The sequence below is a fragment of the Triticum dicoccoides genome, chromosome 6A, assembly GCF_002162155.2.
Source record: "Triticum dicoccoides isolate Atlit2015 ecotype Zavitan chromosome 6A, WEW_v2.0, whole genome shotgun sequence".
NCBI lineage: Eukaryota > Viridiplantae > Streptophyta > Magnoliopsida > Poales > Poaceae > Triticum > Triticum dicoccoides.
The window spans coordinates 35,326,782-35,352,960 of record NC_041390.1 but is presented as its reverse complement, the minus strand read 5'-3'; positions in this window follow the sequence as shown (position 1 = coordinate 35,352,960).

Below are 26,179 nucleotides of genomic sequence, written 5' to 3'. Positions count from 1 at the left end.
CAGTCTAACGACTTCAACGCAGGAACTACGCCGGGCTGTTAAGGAAATAAGCATCCCTCCTCCCCAACCCGAGGACCCAGGACGGTCCCTCGACCCGGCCTCTCAAGAGGATCCGGACATATCTGTGAAGCTGATTGATGGAGTGTTTCATCAATTGAGCAAGGACAACGCCTTGGTGGACATTACGGCCGATTATCCAGGGATAATTCCGGCCTCCCAGGTAACTGAGATCGAAGTCCCAGTACCCCGAATAGGTGTCCGCCCTCTTGTGTTTTCAGTTTCCTGATTACAACCGAACTTTGCAGGGGAGGTTTTTGAGGTGGAAGGCCGAACCTGCGGCGGCAAGCCAACGAGGGGCCGCAGGGCCCCGTGGGCAGAAAAGAAGTGCAGTCCGGACCGAGGCGTCAGCGCAAAGGTATGGCGCGCCCCCTATACCAAGTGGTATGCCTTCGAGGCACATTGACACCCGTGCTCTCTTCAGGACAAAGAGACCTCGTCGGACTATATCCGGAGAGGCTGCCAATCGCGCCTCCACCAGCCAAGCTCCAAAGCCTGGTCCGAAAGCGGAGGCGAACACGAGGCGCGCACCGGACGCTCCTCCAGCAGAGGATGCGGACAGGCTGTCTGCCACCAATTCCGAGGTAGAGAGTGCCATGAACCACAGGCGTCGCCGGACATTTCTTCGGGACGCTTGTTTCTCCCAAGAGGCATTGGATGCCTTCAATTCGGGAGATGCGTACCTTCGTGCCGCTCAAAATGGTCTAGCCAGAGCCACGGAGCAATATGTAAAAGACATATGGGTAAGAAAATTTTGCTAATTATATATATACCAGTAGCCCCCGAGACTTGAAACAGTTAGAATAACTGATTTAAGGGTCATTTGTTATGCAGGTTCTTACAGAAAAGAATTCCCTACTGTCCAAGGAGCTGGAAGAGTGCAAAGCCCAACTTGAGGCCGCACTAGCCGCGGCAGGGGAGCCCAAGGAGACCCCCTCTGGTAATATACAATTTGAAAGATAAGTATTTTGCGAAGCACGGCATGGGTGCGAATCTGATAAATGAAATTGCAGATGGTGCCGGATCAAATCCGGAAATGCAACACCTCCTACGCCAGCTAAAGGCTGGTGAGAAGGTGCTGGCAAAGGTGAGGCGGGAGAAGAACGATCTCCAAGATGCCAACACCAAGCTGGGCGTCGAGCTGAAAGATGTTCGTGCCCAGCTGTCAGACTCCGTGAAGGAGAATCAGCGGCTTCGGCGCGGCATATTTAGTAAGTGCTTGAACGAACCTTTGAAGGAAAGTTCGATAGGGAAGTCGACTAACAGAGCAATGTCTGTAGGTGTGCTAACAGGTCGTTCTGCAGAGAAGATGCCCGGTTCTACAGGTGACCTTCTTCCCGAGCTCTCGCAACTGCTCGATAGAGTTCGGCTGGTAATGCAAGGCGTCGCCCAGGCCCTGTGGCCATCCGTCTCCATGCCTGAAGGTCTTGGAGAGCTTGCGGAGAAGCTAAAGGGAGCACGGCGGCGCTTCCGATTGTGGAAGATATCAGCCTGCCGTCAGGGCGCGAGGGAGGCCTGGGCCATGGTGAAGACGCGTTACTCAAAGGCCGATCCCAACCATATGGCCGAGGTCGGTCCTATAGGGCCCAATGGGAAGGAGATCCCTGTAAGCTTAGTATACGACCAAGTAGAGTTGGCCGCAAAGTATTCCCAGCAGGACTGTAAATTAGACAGCCTGTTAGATGGTATTTAAGAGGAATACAATCAGTCAAAATGACTATGTAATTTAATTGACATTTATAATGCCTTCTAGCCGGATTGTAGATCATTTGTCATGGCCGACCCTTTCGCTTCAGCCTCGGGACCTGACGGTCCGGAGTGTGTCTGAATTCTCATGCAGTTATATAGGAACCGAGGAATGCATGGAGACCAGGCGTAGGGGTCATTAGTGCGTGAATAGACAAGTGCCCGACTAGTTATGTTATATTACATGGTTAGTAAGAAACATCTTCCAGGGAGAATAGTTCCGTTAGGGGTTCCTTTCCCTGGGAGGCATGCCCTAAAGTGCATGTCCATGCTGCGAAAAGAAACGCGGGAAAAACATCTGGGGCATATAGATAAATAAAAAAGATCATCTTTAGTTCACTGATCGAATATTCCCTTAAGAATGCTAGCTTTCGGCTTCACCCAGTCTGAGGTACACGTCCGGCTGACCCGGCAGTAACAATCGCAGAGGTGCTCCCTTTACCACCTAGCCGAAAAATCGGGAACGTAAGGGTAAGCACAGGAGCCAGGCAACCCAGCTTGGCCAAAACTTAAGTCATATCGATGCATATAATGGTGAATAAAAGGTACATGCGGAAGTGTGACATATGTGTTGGGCATGAAGCCCGTCTAAATAAGCTTCTGTTTAAAGAAGCCCCCAGGTTTAATGAGCGCGGATAGCGCGTCACTTTATGAGCTTTTAAAGGCTATAAGAGATTGAGAGAGAAGAAGAGGAATGTAAGACAGAAAGTATATAAAAATGGACAGAGGAAGGAGACGAACACAGAGTCCGGCGCTAGGCATAGAATCTTCGGAGACGGGCTGCGTTCCATGGGTTCGGCTCAAGTCGGTTATCTGATGCATTTCGAAGGCGGTACGCTCCACCAGTCAGAACTTGGTCAATTATTAAGGGACCTTCCCACTTGGGCTTGAGTTTGTCCTTTTTCTTGTCCGGCAGGCGTAGAACTAATTCGCCAACGTTGTAATTTTTGGCCCGTACTTCTCTGCTTTGGTATCGTCGAGCCTGCTATTGATAGAATGCGGAATGGGCTTTTGCCACGTCACGCTCCTCCTCCAATGCGTCCAAATTGTCCTGCCGATCGAGCTCGGCTTCTCTTTCTTCGTACATGCACACTCGAGGTGAGTCATGAATTATGTCGCAAGGCAAAACTGCCTCTGCGCCGTACACCATAAAGAATGGTGTGTATCCGGTGGTGCGATTCGACGTGGTCCGCAGCCCCCAGAGTACGGAGTCTCCTCTACCCAGTGCGTGTTGGATTCCGTGAGGGACTGCACTAATCTGGGTTTAATGCCGCTCATGATAAGACCATTTGCACGTTCGACCTGGCCGTTAGTTTGTGGGTGATAGACGGAAGCATAATCGAGCTTGATGCCCATGTTTTTACACCAGAGTTTACCTCGTCGGCCGTAAAGTTCGTGCCATTATCAGTGATGATGCTGTGGGGGACGCCATAACGATGTACAACCCCGGATATAAAGTCTATCACAGGTCCGGATTCGGCCATCTTAACAGGCTTGGCTTCTATCCATTTGGTGAACTTATCCACCATGACCAGTAAGTATTTTTGCTAGTGGGTTCCGCCTTTAAGGGGTCCAACCATGTCAAGCCCCCAGACCGCGAAGGGCCAAGTGATGGGGATAGTTTGGAGGGCGGTGGGTGGCATATGGCTTTGGTTTGCAAAGAGCTGGCAACCGGTGCATCGTTGGACTAAGTCCTGGGCGTCTGCCCGGGCCGTCGGCCAGTAAAAGCCTGTGCGGAAGGCCTTGCTCACAAGGGACCGAGCTGCAGCATGATGACCGCCGAGTCCGGCATGAATTTCAGCCAGGAGGTTCCGCCCTTCCTCTTCGGAGATGCACCTTTGAAGGACTCCGGTAGTGCTTTTCTTATAAAGTTCTCCCTCGTGGACTTTGTAGGCTTTGGATCGCCGCACGATGCAGCATGCCTCATTTTGGTCCTCGAGGAGTTCCTGCCTAATAAGGTAGGTGAGGAATGGTTCTGTCCACGGGGCGATGATGGCCATTATTATGTGGGCTGAAGGTGTTATTTCATTGGCAGAGCCTCCGATTGTGTCAGAATGTTCGGTGTCGGGCAGTGCGGTTGGGTCCGGGCTGTTATTGTTCGGCTCCCCTTCCCATACTATGGATGGCTTGAACAGCCTTTCCAAGAAGATGTTGGGGGGGACTACATCGTGTTTTGCGCCGATGCGTGCCAGGACATCTGCCGCCTGATTATTTTCCCGGGCTATATGGTGAAATTCAAGCCCCTCAAACCGAGCTGACATTTTTAGGACGGCGTTGCGGTAAGCTGCCATTTTTGGATCCTTGTCATCGAAGTCTCCATTTATTTGGGATATTGCGAGGTTCGAATCCCCGCGCACCTCTAGGCGTTGAATGCCCATGGATTCTGCCATCCGGAGACCATGCAAAAGGGCCTCATATTCGGCTGCATTGTTGGAGTTTGTGTACATAATCTGGAGTACATATTGAACTTTGTATCCTATGGGGGACGTCAAAACGACGCCAGCCCCCAGTCCGGCCAACATCTTGGAGCCGTCGAAATGCATGATCCAATTTGAATATGTGTCGTACTCTTTAGGGAGTTCGGCCTCCGTCCATTTTGCGACGAAGTCGTCCAAGACTTGCGACTTGATGGCTCTCCGTGGCTTATAAGTTATGTCGAACGGGTGGAGCTCAATGGCCCATTTTGCAATCCGTCCCATTGCGTCACGGTTGTTTATAATATCGTTAAGTGGTACTTCCGAGGCTACTGTTATTGAACACTCTTGAAAGTAGTGTCGTAGCTTCCGGGATGCCATGAATACCACATACACAATCTTTTGGTAATGAGGGTACCGTGATTTGCAGGGAGTGACGATAGTGGACACGTAATAGACCAGCTTTTGAAGGGGGAATTTGTGTCCGTCCGCTTCTCGTTCGATGACGAGCAGTGCGCTTACAACCTGATGTGTTGCTGCCATGTATAATAGCATTGGTTCACCAATGTTTGGCACGGCCAGGACTAGGTTTGCTGCCAGTTTGGCTTTTATTTCGACGAGTCCGGCCGTGGCTGCATCCGTCCATTTGAAGTGTTCGGTGCGCCGAAGGAGGCGGTAAAGGGGTAGGGCCTTTTCTCCCAAGCAGGAGATAAAGCGGCTTAGAGCCTCCACACATCTGGTTAACTTTTGTATTTGTTTGAGGTCCTTTGGGATATCCAGTTGCGACAGAGCTCGGATCTTGGCTGGATTTGCTTCGTTTCCTCTACCGGATACAATGAAGCCCAAGAGCTTTCCGGCTGGAACGCCGAAAACGCATTTTTCCGGGTTGAGCTTGATGTTGTATGTTTGGAGGTTTGTTGTGTTGCGTTGTATGCTGGGGCGCGCTTGCGTGGTCCATAGATGGATCTTGTTACGCCATCCTTTGGGTGCAAGCCCTCGCATGGGTCGCGTATTGTATTGTGAGTGGCATTGTATTCCGCTCTGTGTTGGTAGAGGGTCCGTCTTTCCGACCAGGTGGCTGCTTTGATATTTTGTTTTTGGGGTTCTGAGGCCTCCTCATCGAATTCGGGTAGCAGCTTTCGCTTTGGGTAGCTCTTGGAAGGGCGATTGTCGCCGTACCTTGCTGTAGTGTTGAGTATTTTACTCCATCTGATTTGGAGTGTGTCTTGCGCGGCCTTGAGCCTTTGCTTCTGCTTTTTCAGACTCTTCGCGGTGGCAACAAGCCTTTTACGGGCAATCTGCTGCTCCGGGTGTCTGACCGGTGTTATGTCGTCCGGACCATTATCCTCGATAGGATTTGTTTGTTTGGTTTGATTATCCGGATTGTCGTTGTCTGGCAGCGGTTTGCCCTACTCCAGCGCTGGGTCTGTGTGATCGCTATTTCTGTCGAGGCGGGATTTGGGGCGGTGCTTGCGTCGCTGCTTTGACTGCTTTTCGAGGGAATAAGCCTTCGGTGCGTCCTTCCCTGTCCTCATCTTTTGGTGCGCCCACCATGTATACGTCATATGACGAGGTGGCATTCCAGGGCCCAATAGGCGCTGGTTCTTCATCGTCTCCTTCATCGGCGTCCATACCGTCGATGTCTTCGGAGTCGAAGTCGAGCATGTTGGTTAAATCGTCGACAGTGGCTACAAAGTGGGTGGTGGGTGGGCTTTGAATTTCTACATCGTCCGTACCCCAACCTTGCTGACCGTAGTCCGGCCAGGGCTCTCCTGATAAAGAGAGAGACTCCAGTGTCTTCAGAATATCGCCGAAAGGCGATTGCTGAAAGATGTCCGCCGCAGTAAACTCCATGATCGGCGCCCAATCGGATTCGATCGGCAGGGGCGCGGAGGGTTCAGAGTCCGGAGAGGAGTCCGGCTCCTTGGAGTCACGAATCTCGCAGAGTGCGGGGCTGGTGTTCGGCTCAATCGTCGTTGGGATCGCAGCCCCTGAGGCGGCGTCCAACCGCCCATCCTCGATCGGTGCAGTTAGCTTCGAATTAGGGGTCGAAGCCGATGCGGGTGTAGCCTCTAGGGAACTGTTCGGCAGAGCTAGATCATGCTCGTCGTGACAGTGCGGCGTGCTCGGCAATGGCTTGAATCCATCGAAGATCAAGTCCCCACTTATGTCAGCCGTGTGGTTTAAACTTCCAAATCTGACCTAACGGCCAGGGGCGTAGCTTTCGATCTGCTCCAGATGGCCAAGTGAATTGGCCCATAGTGCGAAGCCGCTGAAGACGAAGATCTGTCCGAGGAGGAAGGTCTCACCCTGGACTGCATCGCCATTGACGATCGTGGGAGCCATCAAGCCTGACGGCGACGTCACAGAGGAACTCTCAATAAAAGCACCAATGTCAGTGTCAAAACCGGCGGATCTCGGGTAGGGGGTCCCGAACTGTGTGTCTAGGCCGGATGGTAACAGGAGGCAAGGGACACGAAGTTTTACCCAGGTTCGGGCCCTCTCGATGGAGGTAAAACCCTACGTCCTGCTTGATTAATATTGATGATATGGGTAGTACAAGAGTAGATCTACCACGAGATCGGAGAGGCTAAACCCTAGAAGCTAGCCTATGGTATGATTGTTGTTGTCTATGTTGTCCTACGGACTAAAACCCCCCTGTTTATATAGACACCGGAGAGGGTTAGGATTACACAAAGTCGGTTACAATGGTAGGAGATCTGCATATCCGTATCGCCAAGCTTGCCTTCCACGCCAAGGAAAGTCCCTTCCGGACACCGGACGAAGTCTTCAATCTTGTATCTTCATAGTCCAGGAGTCCGGCTGAAGGTATAGTCCGGCTATCCGAACACCCCCTAATCCAGGACTCCCTCAATCACCACCGACATCTACACCGTCAGGTACATCTTCGTGGGTTCTGGACTCTGGAGCTTCCTTTCATATGTCCTCTGAATCTTCAGTGTTGTCTTCTCTTTTCCCTCTTGATTATCCTATTAATGTTCTTACTGCCGATGGCACATCTCTTCTTGTTGCTAGTCGTGATATTCTTTCCACTCCATCATTTTCTGTTCCTACTGTTTCACATGTTCCTCGCCTTACCATGAATCCCTTTTCCGTTGCCCAACTTACTGATTCTGGTTGTCGTGTCATTCTTGATACCGACTCTTGCTCCATTCAGGATCATCGCACCAAGGCTTTGGTTGGTGCTGGCCCCCGATGTCGTGAGTCAGAGTGCCTTGGGGAGGTTGGCTGGCTTTGTGTTCCTTGCGCTGCCACCACTTCTGCCAGCTCTCATGCTCTTGTTGCCTCTTCATCTGCGTCCTTCCAGCAGTGGCATCATCGTCTTGGTCACATCTGTGGCTCTCGCCTGTCATCATTAGTGTGTCAGGGCCTCTTAGGCTCTGTATCCGGAGATGTTTCTTTACATTGTAATGGTTGTAGACTTGGCAAACAGACCCAGTTACCTTATCCTACTAGTGAGTCGATATCTCAGCGTCCTTTTGACTTAGTTCATTCTGATGTCTCGGGTCCTGCTCCCTTTGATTCGAAAGGTGGTCATCGCTACTATGTTTTATTTATTGATGATTTCTCTCGCTACACTTGGCTCTACTTCATGAAATCTCGTAGCGAGGTTCTCTCTATATGCAAACGATTTGCTGCCATGGTTCACACCTAGTTTTCCATGCCTATTCATACTTTTCGTGCTGACTCCGTTGGAGAGTATATCTCCCAAATGTTGCGTGATTTTCTTGCGGAACATGGTACTCTTGCCCAGTTCTCATGGCGTGGTGCTCATGTTCAGAATGGCATTGCCGAACGCAAGCATCGTCATCTGCTTGAGACGGCTCGTGCGCTGATGATTGCCGCTTCCCTTCCACCCCACTTTTGGGCTGAGTCTGTTGTTACATCCGCCTATCTCATCAACATCCAGCCCTCGACTGCTCTGCAAGGTGGTATTCCTATGGAATGTCTCACTGGTCGTTCTACTGACTACTCATCTCTCTGTATGTTTGGATGTGTATGCTATGTCCTTTTTGCCCAGCGATAACGTACAAAACTAACTACTCAGTCGGTTGAGTGTGTTTTCCTTGACTACAGTGATGAGCACAAGGGCTATCGCTGTTGGGATCCTGTTGGTCGTCGCTTGCGCATCTCACGTGATGTGACTTTTGACGAGTCTCGTTCTTACTACCCACATCCTTCTTCCTCGAGCTTCTCTGTGGACGATATTTCTTTTCTTATCCTTTCCGATACACCCTACTATGTGCCACATGTTTCACCTCTTCCTCCGGCACCTCTCATTCACCACCGACACCCTCTTCCCCATCCTCCTCCTCCTCCACCTCTCCACCATCATCTCCAGTTCGTCGCCCTCTCTCACCTTTTCCTCTCCACTATACTCGCCGCCCTCGTACTGAGGATGCTTTCCCTGATGCACCTTCCCCCTCTGGTGTACCTCTGCTCACGCCTCCCCCGGTTCATAACCTCCGTGCTCGGCCTCACTCCCCGCCTGATCGCTATTCTCCTGATTGGTACGATCTCTCTGTTGTTGCTGAGCCCACTTCCTATCGGACTGTCATGACTCAGCCTGGATGGCAGCTTGCGATGGCCGAAGAGCTTGCTGCCCTTGGGCGCTCTAGCACATGGGATCTGGTTTCCCTCCCTTTCGGTGTTCGTCCCATCACTTGCAAGTGGGTCTACAAGATTAAGAATCGCTCTGATGATTCTCTTGAGCGTTACAAAGCTCGTCTTCTGGACGGTGGTTTTCAACAGGAGTAGGGCCGCGATTATGATGAGACATTCGCTCATGTGGCCTACATGAGCACTGTCCGCACTCTCCTTTTTTTTGAAAGTAAAAGATCCTCTTTATTTATTAGTAATAATGGTTACATCATCTATAAGAAAATTTACAATATCGTTCAATGGTTCCTCAAACCAATCCCTTGTCTCATAAAATTTAGCTACTCTAGCAATTTCATGAGCTACTTTATTTGCCTTCCTATTACAATGTTCAAATCTAACTAACGGAAAATCACAAGCCATAAAATAACAATCATCAAACACAGCTGCCGCCACTCCCGCTGTATGTCCTCCATTCTTCATCGTGTCAATTAATTCCATATTGTCGGATTTAACAACAAGTCGGTTGCTTCCCGCCTTTTGTGCAAGTAATAAGCCAAAACGTAGTGCCATGGCTTCCGCTATTAAGATATCTGCACACCAATCCATCTTCCAATTCCCTCCAACAATAAATCTTCCTTTATCATCTCTAAGTACAGCTCCCGCTGTGCCTCTAAGCATGTCTTGATCGAAAGAAGCATCGACATTTAATTTCACAAAACCTAGAGGGGGTCTCGTCCATCCCTCTATTCTATTTGTTGCCTTGGAGGATTGGGCAATAACATAGTTTGTTGTTATAGCACGAACTCCCATCGAAATTTGGTATGCATCTTGGGTCTTCCCATGATGGACTAGCGGACGTCTTTCCCACCATAAATACCAGGTTGTTATAGCGATCAGCTCACGAACATTCTGTATGCCCACTGTAGATAGCTCGTGTTCTGGCATAAGAAGTAGAAATTCGAGTACTGCCTCTCCCGCACGATTGATAGCGCAAGCTTTTTTAATGGCTTCGTGAAATCCCAGTTTCTTCCACACCTCTTTTGCCTTTTGACACAAAAATAATAAGTGTTTACTATCTTCATGCCCGTTCGAACATGATGGGCAGGTGGGCGAAACTTTCATATGTCTATTAGCAAGTGTAACACGACATGGGAGGGTTCCATGTAAGGTACGCCAAATAAAGATCTTCACTTTTGCTGGACAAGATAATTTCCAAATCTTGCTCCAAATAGTATTGACACTTGTTCCTCCCATGCCATCTGATTGTTGCAATTTCCTCCCAAGTTGTGTTTTCCATTCCTCCAGATAAGCAGAATGAACTGTGAACATTCCATTCTTTGTAAAACTCCAAGCTATGAAATCCGGCATGTTATACGTGGGGAGGAGGATCGTAAGCACCCTCTGGACATCAATTGGCCACAACGTTTGTCTTACCAAATCTTCATCCCAGCAATTGTTGATTGGATCTATAAGATCAGCAACTTTTGTTCGAAGCTGCCCTCTTCTAGGAGTGATAATTTTCCTGTCCGCACTCTCCTTGTTGTGGCTTCTGTTCGTCATCGGTCTATCTCTCAACTTAATGTCCAGAACGCCTTTCTCAATGGCGAGTTGCATGAGGAGGTTTATATGCAGCCACCACCGGGGTACTATGCTCCTGATGGTATGGTCTGTAACCTTCTCCGCACCCTCTATGGTCTTAAACAGGCCCCTCGCACCTTTTTTGAGCGCTTCGCCTCTGTGGTGACTGCTGCTGGTTTCTTGCCCAGTGATCACGATCCCGCATTGTTTGTTCACACGTCTCCTTGTGGTCGGACTCTTCTCCTTCTCTATGTTGATGACATGATCATCACTGGTGACGACTCTGACTACATTGCCTTTGTTAAGGCTCGCCTTCACGACCAGTTCCTCATGACGGATCTTGGTCCACTTCGCTATTTTCTTGGGATTGAAATCTGCTCGACCTCTGATGGCGTCTACACCTCCCAAGAAAAATATATTCAGGATCTTCTTGCTCGCGCTGCTCTCGGTGATGAGCACACAATGTGACTCCTATGGAGCTCAACGTTCAGCTTCGTGCCTCTGATGGTGACCCTCTTCCTAATCCCACTCGCTATCGTCACCTCGTTGGCAGCCTCGTCCATCTTGCTGTTACGCGTCCTGACATCCCCTATCATGTCCCCATCCTGAGTCAGTTTGTTTCAGCCCCCACCTCTGTCCACTATAGTCACCTCCTCCGTGTTCTACGATATCTTCGTGGCACGATCTCTCAGCGCCTTTTCTTTCCCCGCTCCAGCTCTCTTAAGCTCCAGGCCTACTCTGATGCTATCTGGGCTAGTGATCCCTCTGACCGACGCTTGTTGTCTGCTTACTGTGCCTTTCTCGGTGGCTCTCTTATTGCCTGGAAGAGAAAGAAACAGACTGCAGTTTCTCGCTCAAGTACAGAGGCTGAGTTGCGAGCCATGACTATGTTGACGACTGAGGTGATCTGGTTACGGTGGTTACTTGAGGATTTTGGTGTGTCTGCTACTACCTCGACTCCCTTACCATCAGACAGTACCGGTGCTATTAGTATTGCGTGTGACCCGGTGAAGCATGAGCTCACCAAGCACATCGGTGTGGATGCCCACTTTGCGCGTGCTACCGTGCAGGATCAGACTCTCGCTTTTCACTATGTGCCCTCTGAGTTACAGTTGGCGGACTTCTTCACGAATGCACAGACTCCTTCGTTGGGATCTGGTTTCCCTCCCTTCTGGTGTTCATCCCATCACTTGCAAGTGGGTCTACAAGATTAAGACTCGCTCTGATGGTTCTCTTGAGCGTTACAAAGCTCGTCTTGTGGCCCGAGGTTTTCAGCAGGAGCAGGGCCGCGATTATGATGAGACATTCGCTCATGTGGCCCACATGACCACTGTCCGCACTCTTCTTGCTGTGGCTTCTGTTCGTTATTGGTCTATCTCTCAACTTGATGTCCACAACGCCTTTCTCAATGGCGAGTTGCGTGAGGAGGTTTATATGCAGCCACCACCGGGGTACTATGCTCCTGATGGTATGGTCTGTAGTCTTCGCCGCTCCCTCTATGATCTTAAACAGGCCTCTCGCGCCTGGTTTGAGTGCTTCGCCTCTGTGGTGACTGCCGCTGGTTTCTTGTCCAGTGATCATGATCCCGTGTTGTTTGTTCACACATCTCCTCGTGGTTGGATTCTTCTCTTTCTCTATGTTGATGATATGATCATCACTAGTGACGACTCTGACTACATTGCCTTTGTTAAGGCTCTCCACACATGTATATGTAATAGCCTTTGGCCCTTAGTGAATACTAGTTGCTCATTATCCAACACTTGCAAACTATACTGTTTGAAGTACAATAAAGGCAATTCTGCATTACTAAATACTCCCTCCGTCCCAAAATAAGTTTCTGGAGGGAGTATAATTCATGTACTATTGCCTACTAGCATTATTACTCATTTTTTCCCTGATATTAGTTTTGTGATTGTGAATTTTGTAGAATTGCATCTGGCTAAACTTATCTCCAGTAAAGAAATGACTAATAAGCTATATCAGCAACATGGCTTTGAATACACTGAAACTCGAACAGCCAATAAATCATAAACCTCTTTGACCCTTGGCATTAGTGAATATCTGTGGATAAACAGTGCCTAGTCTTAGGTGGAGAATCAAATTTTGGTTCTGTTTACAACTGCAACTTCGGGTAGGTGGCTCTGGCTGCTTAATGGACGGTACCTAGTCTCTTAGATCGTCCTCATGGGTTTGTTTGTCACAGTGGATTTGGCGGTATCCTTTATCTCCACTCGAGGTGTTTTTTTCAGAGTACCTTTTCGATTCTGTGGCGTTTGTGAGTAGTCCGCATATGATTGGTCTGTATCGGTTTTCTCTTAATTAACTGGACAATTCTTTTTTTCCTAATTAATTGATGAGGCAAAAAAATTACCTCCTTTTAGAAGAAACAAAATCTTCGGTTGCGACGCACGAGCATGTTGATAGTCCTCAATAATTACATAGTTAAACTAGCTAGCAAGCTAAGGAACAAACCAACTAGCTAGGCCTAGTTAAGCAGTCCGGAGGACCATCATCCTCCGGTGACCTGTAGACGCATTCCAGCTTCTTATCCTGCATGCTGTAGCAGTATGCTGCGACGGCAGAAACCTTCTTCTTGTCATGGACGTAGTAGATCCGAGTACCGCCCTCGTTGGCGCCGTCATTATCCCTGAAGGTTGCGTGATACCTATCGACGAACAATTCGTAGTTACCAGCCTCGGCCACCTTGCGCCACGCGAGCTGCCCGTCAGGCGCCGGAGAAGAGCCTAGCTCGAAGAGGTCGAAGGCCACCGGCCGGGACGACTTGACGGTGGTCCTTACCACGACCAGGACCAGCTTGCTCGGCAACGCGACCAGGTGGACGTAATCCAACTCTTGCTTCCGAGGGCAGCTGGAGCCGTACATCTTGCTGCTGAGGTTGGGCATGTCCGGCAGACGCGGGACCAGCTGTAGGGCGCCGAGCGTGGCGGCGTCGAACACCGCCATCTCGCCGTTGGTGTCCATGCCGAACATCTTCCCGTCATGGTAGACGAAGTCGAAGTAGCCGTAGCCTATGCGGCGGGGCTTCTCCAGCTTGGTCCATGCCGCGTCGCCGGGGCGGCAGAAGAGCATGCCCGTGTGCCCGTGCATCACGTGGTACATCATGACCGTCGCCGGCGCCGGGGCGCCGGGCGGGAGGTGGACGGCGAAGCGCAAGTAGTCCGTGAACTCGAGGTAGGTCGGGAAGATCCAGTTGCTGCACAGCGCCGTGTCCAGGTCGTTGCAGTGCACGTACCTTACGTGCCGGACGACGTCGCTGCCTGGGCCGTCGCGGACGGCGTTGAGCTTGGGCAGGGCCACCGTGGCGCGGGTGGCCAGGTGCGAGACGTGGCAGGAGGCGTCGCGGGTGTCGGCGACGAGGGACCAGCCGCGGGACAAGGGGAAGACAGCCGTGTGGGAGGCGCGGACACAGGGGAGCAGGAGGCGCGGCGCTGGCCCTGCCGCGGCGCGCCATGCCCGGCACACGGAGCGGAACGCGGCGAGCCCGGTGACGGCGTCGCGGGACCTCCGCGCGATGATCGTCACTAGATCGGAGGGGAGGTCCAACCAGTCGGGCTGCTCCTCCTGGCTAGCCATTGCACGTACGTGCGCTGTCGATGGGCTGGGTGAACCGAAGGTTTGACTTTGTTGATCCTTTTATGAGGAGCCTCGGCAACAACGATACAATCGTAACTAATTTTCTTTTTTTGTAAAATAAACAGAGTATAAAAGACTCGGTCGACCGTACGACGTGGGATCGTGGCGGTTAGACCATCTACAGCCAGGTCTTTCGTGCCCGTCTCAAACACCCGGACCGATCACAAAAAATCGACCCAATCAAATCTTTCAAACAATCGAACTGACCAACATCCCTTATATTCAGCCCAAATATAGAGCGATCTGAGCATTGCCCGAACGCGTCCGCCTGATAGGTCCGGCCCACCACGGACCAACAAAACACCCCTATCTGGGCGGCGAGCTCAAACCCCATCTCACTCTCTCGCTCCGTCCGTCCACTCCTCTCCCACTCCGGTTTCCAATCCCATCCACCACCATGAGTAGCTTCGGCAACGACTCTGGCTCAGAGCTCGACTACGAGGAGGAGATGGCCCTCCGCATTGCGTTCGAGCGGTCCAAAGTAGAGACCGGTAGCAGCTTCGGATCTGGAGCATCGCCGCACCTCCCGCGCCAGCGCAGCGTGGACACCGAAGCTGGACCCTCCCGGCCTACGCGCAGTGACACCCGGTCAGCACAGTCCGCGCCGGTCCCACGTCATCTCCTTCCCCCGTCGGCCGCCTCTCCACGTGGCCAACACTGGGTGCTTGTGACCGCGTCTCCGGCCCGCACGCGCACTCCGGAGTCCGAGGCGCGCGCCGCGCGCCGCGAGAGGCAGCGTGCACGGGAGAAGGAGGCGGTGGAGCAGTCCGTGCGCTGCCACCGTGGAACGGAGCCGGACGCTGACGAGGACGCGCGTCTCCTCGCCTGGGTTTATCGTCGCTCCCTCACGACGGCGGAGACGGACACTCGCCGCCTCCGACGGAAGAATGCGAAGGCGCTCCGGCTAGGCATTGATGTTGGAAATATGAGCAAGTTACTACGAGATTTAATTCGAATAATTAGAAGATAAATCATGACTACAGTAGCAGAGATTAAACTAATCATGCGAACTAGCATAGCAGATGAACAGATCACATCTAGGGCACATACTAGAAACATGAATTATATCACGATCTCGAACAGGAAGGATATAATCACATACGGTGCAGCGGGAGCAGCACCGCCGGCGTTGACGTTGTCGCCCATGTCGTCGAGGATGAGGTTGCCGAGATCGGGAAGAAGTGTCGTTCGCGAAGTCGTCGCTGCCAGCAGTCGCGCGAGTGCGCTCCCCAAAAACCTGATCGCCCCTCTCCCGTACAGGATCACGAGAGGCGGGGTTCCGGAGGCCTGCTGTCCCTTCTCCCGGTGCACGCCGAAAGGAGGGATGGAGAAGACTTGCTTGGCGGTGCAATGATCTGGAACGGTGGTGAGAAACCATATGAAGCGGCGGCGGCTAGGGTAGACGTCTGCCTGACTATATAGTGCCGGCCGGGTCACGATCCAAAAGAATCGGAAACGGTTCAGTAATTAACGCGTCCGTTAATTATTAATTAATGACTCATTAATTTTCCTGAGCAGCAAAAATATAGACAACGTGCATAGCTGTGTCCTCGGCTCGGCTCAATCCCGCAACCCGCGGCGCGGCGCAGCGCGTCGTGACGAGGCAAGGCGAGGCGTGGCGTGGCGATGCGAGCGAGGAGGAGGAGCGTGCGTGTAGGTCTCCTCTTCTCATACTCATACAAGTGGTAGAAGAGCTCACCTTATAAAAAGGTGCAACTCTCTCTCAACTTCCGGGGTGGGACTAAACTTTAGCCTCACTCACTCCACTCACATGTGTGCATGAATGGGCCAAGAGAATTTCAGAATTTTAGTTGGGCTTTGGGCCAAAGGCCTACTAGCAAAATTCCAACAATCCCCCACAAAGTATCATTGGCACATCTCATCATTTAGTTCCAAAACATTGTTTATATACCGGTGCTTAGTGGAGACTGTGAAGTTGAACTTCCACTTAGAGATTTATGCTACAGTAAATCACAACTTGAATAGTGGACTATGCCTTGAACTACAAGTTTTCTACGAGACTAGTTTCACACAAATTCTTGACCGATACTGGGCTGCCGCAAGGCTTCCTCGCGGGTGGAGCGTATACGTCATACTCCAGGGCCTTTTCATGAATTTATTAGGGAACACCCAATTCTCACAGACTGCGACATTAATAGTCAAATTCATATAGGTGTGTTCCTCAGAAGATGTTCTGCAGGACAACATCTCTGCTTACCCGAATAAGCCACTTGGAAGACATTAAGATAAGTATCAACCTGCCATGCAGATCAGGAGAGTATTGCATCTTCATGGAGTGGGATAGGTAATATAGGGATACTCTCCTCCTAGCTGACCAACAGCTTGTCTCCCACTTCTACTTCGCGGGATCTTCGATCACATAGAGTGGGTTACCACTATGGACAACTCATGCGGTGGGTCTCAGACCCATCTCCATCGATGCATTAGCTGTCACATTACGTGATAAACCCTTTGTGAAGGGATCTGCCAAATTTTTCGACATTTGGATATAATCCAACGTAATAACTCCGGAGTTCCTCAATTTTCTGACAGATTTCAGTCTCCTCTTCACATGCCTTGAGGTCTTCATATTGTCCTTTGAACTGTTTATTTCAACGATCACAGTTTGATTATCATAGTTCATCAGGATAGGGGGTATTGGTTTTTCAACCATAGGTAAGTCCATCAAGAGTTCACGAAGCCACTCTGCTTCAACAGTGGCAGTGTCTAATGTTGTGAGTTCTGCTTCCATAGTTGACCTCGTTAATATGGTCTGTGAGGGAGTCCTGGATTAGGGGTCTCCGGACAGCCGGACTATATCTTTCGGCCAGACTGTTAGACTATGAAGATACAAGATTGAAGACTTCGTCTCGTGTTCGGATGGGACTCTACTTGGTGTGGAAGGCAAGCAAGACAATACGGATATGTATATCTCCTCCTTTGTAACCGACCTTGTGTAACCCTAGCCCTTTCCGGTGTCTATATAAACCGGAGGGTTTTAGTCCGTAGGACAAGGCACAATCATACCATAGGCTAGCTTCTAGGGTTTAGCCTCTCTGATCTCGTGGTAGATCTACTCTTGTACTACCCATATCATCAATATTAATCAAGTAGGACGTAGGGTTTTACCTCCATCAAGATGGCCCGAACCTGGGTAAAACTTTGTGTCCCCTGCCTCCTGTTACCATCAGCCTTAGACACACAATTCGGGACCCCCTACCCGAGATCCGCTGGTTTTGACACCGACATTGGTGCTTTCATTAAGAGTTCCTCTGTGTCGTTGCCGTTAGGCCTGATGGCTCCTTCTATCACCGATAACGATGCAGTCCAGGGTGAGACTTTTCTCCCCGGACAGATCTTTGTGTTCGGCGACTTCGCACTGCGGGCCAACTCACTTAGCCATCTGGAGCAGATCAAAATTTACGCCCCTGGCCACCAGGTCAGGTTTGGAAGCTTAAACTACATGGCCGATATCCGCGGATACTTGATCTTCGACGGATTCGAGCCTCTGCCTTGTGCGTCTCGCGGTCACGATGAGTACGATTTAGCTCTACCATCAGACAGTGTCCGAGAGATCGCACCGGCAGCCGCTCCGACCCTCAATTCGGAGCCGGTTGCGCCGTCCATGGACGGGTGGATGGACCCCGCCACGGAGGCCTTACCCTGAGCGGCAATCGAGTCGAACATCGACCTTACCCTTCACGAGAGCGTGTTGCTAAACCGCCGGATTCTTCTCCGGCCACGGACTCCGAACCGCCTGCGCCCGTCCCTATTGAATCCGATTGGGTGCCGATCATGGAGTTTACCTCCGTGGATATTTTTCAGTACTCGCCCCTTGGCGACATACTGAACTCATTAAGGTCTCTCTCCCTGTCAAGAGGATCCTAGCCGAACTATGTTCGGCAGGATTGGGATGCGGATGACGAAGAAATTCGCCGCCCACCCACCACCCACTTAGTAGCCACTGTCGATGACTTAACCTACATGCTCGACCTCGACTCCAAAGACATCGACGGTATGGACGACGATGCAGGAGAAGAACAGGAACCACTGCCCACAGGGCACTGGACGGCCACTTCATCACATGACGTATACATGGTGGACACACCAAAAGAAAACGACGACGAGGAACGGAAGGATGCAATGAAGGGTTGTCCCCTCGAGAAGCAGTCAAAGCGGCGGCGTAAGCGCCGCTCCAAATCCCGCCTCAACAGAAACAACGATCATATAGACCCAGCGTTAGAGCAAGGTGAACCATCACCGGACCACGGCAACACGGAGAATCAAACCGAACAACCTGACTCTGTCAAAGACAATAGTCTGGACGACATCACACCGGACAGACACCTGGAGCAATAGAATGCCCGTCAAAGGCTTGTTGCCACCGCGAGGAGTCTAAAAAAGCAGAAGCAAAGACTTAAGGCTGCACAAGACACACTCGGAATCAGATGGAACAAAGTACTCAACGCAGCAGCGATGTACGGCGGTAATCGCCCCACCAAGAGCTACCCGAAGTGGAAGTTGCTACCTGAATTCGATGAGGAGGGCTCAGATCCCCTGCAACCAAAAATCAAAACGGCCACCTGGCCGGATAGACGTCCTCACGGCCAACATAGAGCGGAAAACAACGCCGCACATAAGCCAATACGCGATCCATGCGAGGGCTCGCATCAAAAGGACGGCGCAACTAGATCCATCTATGGACCACGCAAGCGCGCTCCAGCATACAATGCAACACAACAAACATCCGAACAACGCGGTACACCCAGATACAGGGGTGCTGCACACCCCCTATGTTTCACCGATGAGGTGCTGGACCATGAATTTCCAGAGGGATTCAAACCCATAAACATAGAGGCATATGACGGAACAACAGACCCTGGGGTCTGGATTGAGGACTATAACCTCCATATCCATATGGCTCGAGGAGATGATCTCCATGCCATAAAGTACTTACCCCTCAAGCTCAAAGGGCCAGCTTGGCACTGGCTTAAAAGCCTCCCCGAAAACTCCATCGGAAGCTGGGAAGAGCTCGAAGATGCCTTTCGGGCAAATTTTCAAGGGACTTATGTCCGCCCTCCAGATGCGGACGATTTAAGTCATATAACTCAACAGCCCGGAGAGTCAGCCCGAAAGCTTTGGAACAGGTTTCTTACTAAAAAGAACCAAATAGTTGACTGTCCGGACGCCGAAGCCTTGGCAGCTTTTAAGCATAGCGTCTGCGACGAATGGCTGGCCAGACACCTCGGCCAAGAAAAGCCGAGAACAATGGCAGCATTAACAAGCCTCATGACCCGCTTTTGCGTGGGTGAGGACAGCTGGCTAGCCAGATGCAGCCCAGTGACCCAAGTACATCTGAAGTTAGAGATGAAAACGGGAAATCACGACGCAGCAAAAATAATAAGCGTCGGAATAAAGAAGACATCCTGAAGAGCACGGCGGTAAACGCCGGATTCAGAAGCTCTCGGCCAGGTCAGCAAAAGCTGCCCTCTAAAGGCGCCAGAGATGAACTGTCCAGTCTCAACAAAATTCTGGACAAAATATGTCAGATCCATAGCACCCCTGGTAAACCCGCTAATCATACCCACAGAGAATGTTGGGTTTTCAAGCAGTCCGGCAAGCTCAACACCATACACAAGGGGGAGGATACACCAAGCAAAGACGAGGATGAGCCTCTCTAGCAAGACACTTGGGAACAAAAGAAATTTCCACCAGAAGTCAAAACAGTAAACGTGGTACACGTGATCAAGGGGAGAAACAAAGCGGCACTCCCAGATAAATATGCCCAAGGGCCTATGAGGGAGTCCTGGATTAGGGGGTGTCCGGATGGCCGGACTATACCTTCAGCTGGACTCCTGGACTATGAAGATACAAGATTGAAGACTTCGTCCCATGTCCGGAAGGGACTTTCCTTGGCGTGGAGGGCAAGCTTGGCGATACGGATATGTAGATCTCCTACCATTGTAACTGACTTTGTGTAACCCTAACCCTCTCCGGTGTCTATATAAACCGGGGGGTTTTAGTCCGTAGGACAACATACAAATTAACAATCATACCATAGGCTAGCTTCTAGGGTTAGCCTCTCTGATCTCGTGGTAGATCTACTCTTGTACTACCCATATCATCAATATTAATCAAGAAGGACGTTGGGTTTTACCTCCATCAAGAGGGCCCGAACCTGGGTAAAACTTCGTGTCCCTTGCCTCCTGTTACCATCCGGCCTAGACGCACAGTTCGGGACCCCCTACCCGAGAACCGCCGGTTTTGACACCGACATTGGTGCTTTCATTGAGAGTTCCTCTGTGTCGTCGCCGTTAGGCTTGATGGCTCCTATGATCATCAATAGCGATGCAGTCCAGGGTGAAACCTTCCTCCCCGGACAGATCTTCATCTTCGGCGGCTTCGCACTGCGGGCCAATTCAATTGGCCATCTGGAGCAGATCGAAAGCTACGCCCCTGGCCGTCAAGTCAGATTTGGAAGTTTAAACTACACGGTTGACATCCGCGGGGACTTGATCTTCGACGGATTCAAGCCACTGCCGAGCGCGCCGCACTGTCACGACGAGCGTGATCTAGCTCTCCCGCCGAACAGTGCCCTGGAGGCCGCACCCGCATCGGCTTCAACCCTTAATTCGGAGCCAACTGCGCCGATCGAGGATGGGCGGTTGGACGCCGCCTCGGGGGCTGCGATCCCAACGGCGATCGAGCCGAACACCAGCCCCGCACTCCGCGAGACTCGTGACTCCAAGGAGCCGGACTCCTCTTCGGACTCCGAACCCTCCGCGCCCCTGCCGATCGAATCCGATTGGGCGCCGATCATGGAGTTTACTACTGCGGACATCTTTCAGCACTCGCCTTTCGGCGATATTCTAAAGACACTGAAGTCTCTCTATTTATCAGGAGAGCCCTGGCCGGACTACGGTCAGCAAGGTTGGGGTACGGACGATGAAGAAATTCAAAGCCCACCCACCAACCACTTTGTAGCCACTATCGATGATTGAACCGACATGCTCGACTTCGACTCCGAAGACATCGACGGTCTGGACGCCGATGAAGGAGACGATGAAGAACCAGCGCCTATTAGGCCCTGGAAAGCCACCTCGTCATATGACGTATACATGGTGGACACCCCAAAAGAAGGAGATGGCGATGGAACAGCGGAGGATGACCCCTCCAAGAAACAGCCTAAGCGCCGGCGTCAGCGGCGCCGCTCAAAATCCCGCCAAAACAAATTACGGTGATTCCAGCACGGGAGATAATAATACTCCGGAAAGTGCCGAAGAAAACCCCTTCCAGCAAGATTTAGCATAGGAGGATGGAGAAACCAGCCCTCGTGAGAGAGCAGCAGATAGAGAGGTCGAGGATGATAATCTCCCTCCGAAGACGAGGCAAACCTCCCTCCAAAGACGAGGCAAACCTTGACGACGACAAATTCGTCGTGCCAGAGGATCCCGTCGAGCAAGAGCGTTTTCAACGCAGGCTTATGGCCACGGCAAGAAGGCTCAAGAAAAAACAGCAACAGCTTAGAGCTGATCAAGATTTGCTAGTTGACAGATGGACTGAAGTCCTTGCGGCCGAAGAGCATAAACTCGAACGCCCCTCCAAGAGCTACCCAAAGCGCAGGTTGCTACCCTAATTAGAGGAGGAAGCACTTAAACCTACATCACCAGCGCTCGATAAGGCCGATCGGCCACCTCGTGGCCACGACAGAGAGGCCTCTCGGCCCTCCACTCAAGCCGCACCCCGTACCAAGGCACGGGAAAATGCGCCGGACTTGCGAGATATGTTGGAGGACAAGGCAAGGCAAACAAGATCGATCTACGGATCGCGTGGGCGCCCCACGACTCGACACGGTAACCGTCACGCCGGCCACAAATTCGGCAGGGCCGAACACAGTAGACAAAGCTCATTGGAGCTACGTCGCGATATAGCCTAGTACAGAGGCGCCGCACACCCACTATGCTTCACAAACGAAGTAATGGATCATCAAATCCCCGAGGGTTTCAAACCCGTAAACATCGAATCATATGATGGCACAACAGATCCTGCGGTATGGATCGAGGATTATCTCCTTCATATCCACATGGCCCGCGGCGATGATCTCCACGCCATCAAATACCTCCCACTCAAGCTTAAAGGACCAGCTCGGCATTGGCTTAACAGCTTGCCAGCAGGATCAATCAGTTGTTGGGAGGACCTGGAATCCGCATTCCTCGACAATTTCCAGGGCACTTATGTGCGACCACTAGACGCCGATGACCTAAGCCATGTAGTTCAGTAGCCAGATGAATCGGCCAGGCAATTCTGGACACGGTTCCTAACAAAGAAAAATCAAATAGTCGACTGTCCGGACGCAGAGGCCCTAGCAGCCTTCAAGCACAATATCCGTGAAGAGTGGCTTGCCGGGCACCTTGGACAGGAAAAGCCAAAATCTATGGCAGCACTCACGACACTCATGACCCGCTTTTGCGCGGGAGAAGACAGCTGGCTTGCTCATAGTAACAATATGACCAAGAACCCTGGTAATTCGGACACCAGGGACAGTAGTGGCAGGTCGCGTCGCAACAAGCAGAAGCGCCGCATTAACGGCGACAATGCTGAGGATACGGTAGTCAATGCCGGATTCAGAGGCTATAAATCCGGTAAGCGGAAAAATCCATTCAAAAGAAATCCTAGGGGCCCGTACAGTTTGGACTGAATACTCGACCGCTTATGCCAGATACATGGCACCCCCGAAAAGCCGGCCAATCACACCAACAGGGATTGTTGGGTGTTCAAGCAGGAAGGCAAGTTAAATGCCGAAAATACCGACAAGGGGTTGCATAGCGATGATGACGAAGTGCCCCGACCACCGAACAACAATGGACAGAAGGGTTTTCCCCCACAAGTGCGGACGGTGAACATGATATACGCAACCCACATCCCCAAGAGGGAGCGGAAGCGCGCGTTAAGGGAAGTATACACGGTAGAGCCAGTCGCCCCAAAGTTCAACCCATGGTCCTCCTGCCCGATCACCTTTGATCGAAGGGACCATCCCACTAGCACCCGTCATGGCGGATTCGCTGCATTGGTTTTAGACCCAATTATTGACGGATTTCACCTCACTAGAGTCCTTATGGACGGCGACAGCAGCCTGAACCTGCTTTACCAGGATACAATGCGGAAAATGGGTATAGATCCCTCGAGGATTAAGCCCACCAAAACGACCTTTAAAGGCGTAATACCGGGTGTAGAGGCCAACTGTACAGGCTCAGTCACACTTGAAGTGGTCTTCGGATCTCTGGATAATTTCTGAAGCGAGGAGTTAATCTTCGACATAGTCCCATTCCGCAGTGGCTATCACGCACTGCTCGGGCGAACCGCATTTGCCAAGTTCAACGTGGTACCGCACTACGCATACCTTAAGCTCAAGATGCCAGGCCCTCAAGAAGTAATTACAGTCAATGGAAACACCGAACGCTCTCTCTGAACGGAGGAGCACACGGCGGCCCTTGCAGCGAAAGTACAAAGCAGCCTCTCCAGGCAGTTTTCCAGTCCAGCCATTAAACGTCCGGACACTGTCAAGCGCGCCCGGAGTAACCTACAACAAGACCGCCTGGCACGTTCCGAGCAGGCGTAGCAATGCGCCCCAACCCCAGCCCTCACAAAAATGCGACGCCAGTGCTTCGCGTTCATAACTACGCTCTACAAATACCATGGGTACAGGGGGAGGGGAACCATCACGGCATGCCCGAAACACGGCTTAAACCGCACCAGGGGCTGCCGATTTTTTAATGTTCTCTTACTTTCAGGACTCCATTCTTCGGAAGACCTGTTCGGCAGTTCAATTGCCGCACAAACGATGCAAGAACCAGGGAAGCAAACAAGCCATGCCGCATTACGGAACTCCCAGGTGGTCCCTATCACGAGCAGTATACCTGTTTCGGATACCATTCCGCAGCCTGCCCCTGGAACGGACATGTTAAATAGTCCAACCTTTTGCTTATCGCATTATTTGTATCGTTCTGCTTTGATCGCAGCCCTTTTTAATAAACAATGCATAGATTCTGTCTATTTTTGCACTACCTTTTTTTCACAAATACATGTTCCTTAACGACATGTTGCACCCGTACACTTTGGTACGGCCAAAACACACCAGGGGCTTTAGTACCCCTTAAATATGGTGTGAGAAGTCCGAACACTTTAACAAGTGCGACACCCCGAACTTATAGCATTATATGCATCGGCTCCGAATCATGTCTTGGGTAAATAGTTGGGTTTGCCCAGCTCCTATGTTTTGGTGCCTTACGTTCCGCTATATCGGCTAAGGTAGCACTAGGAGAACTACTGCGATTGTGCCCCAGTTGAGCTGGGTCGAGCACCTCAGTAGAGAAAGCTAAAACTGACTGTCATGATGAAGCGAGAGCTGGTCGCTGTTCGAGAGGTTTTTCGAGTGCCTAAAGACTTATGCTTCTTAGAGCGAGGAGCTGGCTCTGTCCGGCCAAGGCGTGGATAGCGCCCCGAACTCGGTCTTCCGAATACATGGGGCTTCGCCGAAATTTAAAATTATAGAATTCTATGGCTAAGTGGGAGTGTTCACGCATTATAGTCCGATTGCCTTGTTCGTTGTGCTGGGCGCTTCCCACGAAGGACCCAAACATGGGAAAAAGAGCGCTCAGGTTTATCCCCGAACACCCCAGCACTAGCGGCACGGGGGCAGAAGTCGACGACTCACCATCTCTCAGAATTGATAAACAGCCGCACAGAAGGTAATATTTTAAATTCCAACAGCATTGCTTAGCGCATATGAACAAGTTTTCAGCGCACAGGACAAAACGAGCGAGTTTTACTCAAAAATTACATCCCTGGAACATTCATCCGCCATAAGGCAGGCACCCTTCAGAACATCCTTATAATAATTCTCGGGCTTGCGATTCTCTTTCCCCGGCGGTGGCCCATCCTTCACAAGCTTCTCAGCATCCAGCTTGCCCCAGTGCACCTTAGCACGGGCAAGGGCTCTATGGGCACCTTCAATGCAGACGGAGCGCTTGATGACTTCGAGCCTTGGACAGGCCCCCACCAGCCGCCGCACCAGCCCGAAATAGCTCCCAGGTAGAGCCTCTCCAGGCCACAGCCGAACTATGAGGCCCATCATGGCCTGTTCGGCCGCCTTGTGGAGCTCGACCAGTTGCTTCAGCTGGTCGCTCAGGGGCACGGGGTGTCCGGCCTCAGCATACTGAGACCACAACACCTTCTCTGCCGAGCTGCCCTCCTCGGCTCGATAGAATACGGCGGCATTGGACACGCAATGGGGAAGATCTGCGAAGGCTCCTGGAGAACTCCGGATTCGGGTAAGTAACAAGTAACTCACGTTTACATGTTTACTTTGCATAAAGAATGCCTTACCCGCCGCTATCTTCTTCACCGCATCCAACTCCTGGAGGGTCTTCTGGGATTCGGCCTTGGCAGACTTGGCATCTTTAATAGACACCGCGAGCTCGGACGCTCACGCCTTTGAGTCAAGCTCCAAACTCTCATGTTTTTTCATGAGAGCCTGGAGCTCTTGCCGCACCTTGCCAACCTGGGCCTCGTACTTCTCCCGCTCGGTGCGCTCCGTGGCCGCCCTCTTCTCGGCCTCGACCAGCGCTTGCTTAAGGGTCGCCACCTTAGACGTGGCCCCTACAATAGCCACGATAATCCTGTCATTTTTTGGAATTACACCTTTTATATATATATTTAAACAAGGTATTTCTTACCTTCCTTCTCCTCGAGCTGCTTCTTGGCACGCCCGAGCTCTTTCTCGGACTGCTCGAGGTTCTGCTTTAGCGTGTCCACTTCCGCAGTCAGTACGGCGGACGCCAGCAGAGAAGCCTGCATACGCATATTGACCCCTTTTTGTTAGACTCCTGCGAATTTTATTTGATCCTCTATTCGGCTTTTCTGCCTGAACGCCAAACAGAGCATCAGGGGCTACTGTCTATGCGGTAATATTATTTACACATTCTTTACTTACCTCAAAGCATGTTAAAAGGCTAGTACAAGCTTCAGTCAGTCCGCTCTTGGCGGACTGAACCTTCTGGACCACCGCACTCATAATGGTGCGGTGCTCCTCGTCGATGGAGGCGCCT